Source organism: Castor canadensis, chromosome 3 (genome assembly GCF_047511655.1).
Source record: "Castor canadensis chromosome 3, mCasCan1.hap1v2, whole genome shotgun sequence".
NCBI lineage: Eukaryota > Metazoa > Chordata > Mammalia > Rodentia > Castoridae > Castor > Castor canadensis.
In genome coordinates, this window is record NC_133388.1 from 6,126,114 (window position 1) to 6,129,661 (window position 3,548).

The 3,548-nt window shown below is 45.4% G+C and overlaps 1 pseudogene; it reads right to left on the minus strand.

The window, feature by feature from the left end:
* Positions 1-431: 431 nt before the first annotated feature.
* LOC141410504 (spliceosome-associated protein CWC15 homolog pseudogene) lies at positions 432-1,492 on the minus strand (annotated as a pseudogene).
* Between the last annotated feature and the right edge of the window lie 2,056 nt (positions 1,493-3,548).

A 3,548-nucleotide genomic window follows, 5' to 3' on the forward strand; every position in this document is an offset into this window, starting at 1 on the left:
GAATGACTGGGTTCTGGAGGTTTGAGGTCCCTGGTGTTGGGGTAGTAGCTAAACCCCATTTATGGAGCAATGCAAGGATCTGATCGCAAACACTAGGAGTGGATGGGACACACACAAAGCCTCTCAAAAATTGTAAAGATTTGCTAGCATCTGTCCAGGCCCTTGGGATTCCAGAGTTACACAAGCCTTTCATTCGATATGGAACCAAAGGCAGGACACGGCATTAGATGTTCTTACTCAATATTAGGTGAAATCTCTCGGCCCTTGACTCAGTTTTCAAAACAGTGATACTGTCACATCCAAGGATTGCTTCTCAGATTCACATTCCAAGAATAAAATCCATTTCTCTTGAGTTCTTCCAACAAAACAGGAACAACCAGGTTCAGCAAAAACTGAAGAATCTTATTTCTGTGAGGAATTTGGAGTTGCTTTATTTTTTATTTTTATTTTTTTGGTTATTTAGATTAAAATATTTATTGTAAGCAGATTCCTTTTTCTGTATTAATAAGAAAAGATACAACTGGAAACATTCAGAGACTGGAAACTGTGGAACCTGTTCTCAAGTCCACCATCAAATACGGTATCACTAAAGGAAGACAAGTTACAACTTAAAATTAGGAGAACCTATACACGATTTATACGGGGGGGAAAGAAAAAAACAACAGAAGTCCAAGTGAACCTTACTACTTCAGTCTTTAGTTAGGCACATAAAACTGTACTACTTAATATACTTTTCCATGAACTTTTTGTGAAACTCAGATCGCAGTGTGTCATTCACAAATCTTTTGTCTTTCTTCTGGTCATCCACACCTTTTGCACAGTTCTTGAAGACAACGTCATCATCCCACCTTCTTTTCACTTTGAAGTTGGCCTGAGGCTGGGCTGGGCCAGTGAGGTTAAGGAGCGGGTTTCCACTCAGGATGTTCTCCATACGGATCCTCTCTTCTTCTGCTTTTTGTTCCTGTTCCTTTCTGGCCTGCTCCTCAGCTCTTTCTTTTTTAATCTTTTCCAATTCTGCAAGAAGAGCTGCAGTGTCATCATCATCACTCTCTTCTTCAAAATCTTCATCTTCTTCGTCTGTTAGAGGATCATCTGCATCAAGGTTGGCAGCAGGAATCTGGTCTAACCGAGGCTTCTTTGACGCGGAAGAGGAAGTTGTATGTTCTCGAGTTGGACGATCCCTATTTTTTTCTCGTGCAGCAGCTCTCTCTCTCTCTTCCAATTCTCTCCTGAAGTCACGGTTACGAACCTCTTCAGGGGCATCCTGAGTAGTTTGTCTGTATTTTATCTTTGTGTGAGAGGGAAGGTCTCTGCTTGAATACTGCTTTGAGAGTTGGCTCAAGTCACCTTCTCCTTTTCCTCTCCCACCTCTTGCAGGTTCAAAAGTTGGCCTTGCTGCTGTTGTCATCTTTTATTTTCAGCCGAGGTCCGACGCAGCAGCAGCCTCGGAGGATCTCACACACACACCATCCCGATCCCGGTTCCCAGAAGCCTCTGCCTGGAGTTGCTTTAAAACAACAGTCATCTCCCTGAAGTTAAGAGGCATTCAGTACTCAACAGAATCTTTGTCCACAGAGGATGTCTGTCACCTGACCATTACCATCTGGAGGAGACAATGAACTACTTGGTTTCAGCAAATCCGAGAGCATCACAAGTCGGTCTGTTTTTTCAGATTTCCTGGGGGCCACTTTGATTGGCTTTTAAGTTTATTTTCCCTGATTATTTCAGATCTATTCTACAGTGTCTCTCATTTTAGTGCGACTCTCACATTGATCAATATGCCCACTCTTTCACTTAACACTCTGTTACAAACCATACCTATGCAAAACCACTCTGAGGGCCTTAAAACCCACCAGGATGGTGGGCAAAGATGGGTGCGTGCCTTCCATCAGGAGAATCCCTAACACCTGTAGCAGGAAGTAGCAGACAACCACGATACCCCTTTCCCATAGAAATGGAAAGCAAAATTTAGGCGGTGGGGGGGGCAGAATGTAACAGAAAAAGACACCTACAAAAGGCTCACAGCTGTAATTTTATCCTGCAACTAAGTCATGTCACTAGCCAGCCTGCTTTGCTCAATGACTTAGGAGTAACTTGTCACCTTTGTTCTCTTCCTTCCCCCATGCTGGGAAGCTCAAGCTTAGCACTCTTTTAGCTTTCTTTCACCTTTGGACACAGCATGCTCCCCTTGGAGCCACTCAGCTCCAGACACAGGAAGCTGTAGCTTCAGAAAATGGTGCCAAGAAGCCAGGAAGTAAGTAGACATTGAACCCCCAAACTCCTGGGCTTTCCCTTAAGAACTGTCACCCCCCCTGGGATGGTACTACAGTTCTTTGTCATGCTAAGTCCTCTGTAGTCAGTTATTTGCCTGACAAATTAATAATCTTTCATGTCCTTTTACCTAAATCTCCTGCTCCTGTTATTTGTGCATTGCCATCTAAATGAGGGCTGACTTTTCAGTAACACTCTGGCTCCATCAATCCTTCCTCTTGACTGTAGGCTATACTTTTCTGCTTCTTTGCATATTGATTTTGGGGTGTATTCTACACATGTAGAAACTGGGGATTCTGTTATCTTCCTCCTAAGATTATTAACTTGTTTGGTTTTGCCATTAACCTGACTGAACTCAGACTGTAAACACTGTGGTGGGCAGGTAAAATCTCTGCTTGGCTACTTGGATGGCTTGGACTGTCCTGGATCTGTGCGGCCCCAGGACCAGCGGATGTTGGAGCAGGTTTTGTCATGCAGTGTTTGGGGAGCCCTCCATGTGGCTCTCTACTTTCTGGGTTTACCATTCACTTCTCAGCTACTGTAGTCACCCCAAACTCTGTCCTTTGGGTCTCTAGGTCAGTTATCCTACAGTCACCCTGCAGAGCCCTATGGGATGGTTTGTTTACTCTCTAATGCCATCCAGAAGTTGGTTTTGTGTTCCATGTAGCATTTGTAGCTGTTAGTCTAATTGGAGCCATTACTGGGAATAAAAACCTCAGTCAATTAGACAGGTGCACCGGTCGGGTCTGTGATTAGGCCTGGGGGCAGGACTGGATGTAGTTCAGGGAGACTTGGCTTCCTTTGGCCTGTCCAATTCTGGGGGATTTGTCTTTTGAGATTTCGGCCAGGGATGAGGCAGCTAGGATTCCACAGGGCTGAGGCTGTAGGAAATGCAGCTAGACTTGCAAGTATTCTGTTTCCCTGGGCTTCACCCTCCTGCTGCGTGCTGTGTCAGTTAACAAATGTCTAGGGCTGGGGGTAGGGGGTCAACTCTGTGTTTAAGGCCCCTAAAGGCTCAACTTTGCCTCTTTCACCCCGTAACTGTGGAAAGTATTGCTCAACATCTTTTCCCCCAAAGCTTCATCACCTCATCTGCACCAAGCCCAACCCTCAGCCTAGTACCCCACTGGGATAATGTCCTGGAGGCAAAAGACTCTGTGGGTCACCACTCACAGGACAGTTCTCCACTCACTGGGCTCAGTCCTAGAGCCACAGTGGCCTCTGCAGTAGGAAGTGCTGGGCTCCAGTGGCTGTTCTGGGGGAGCTTGCTGTGGGAT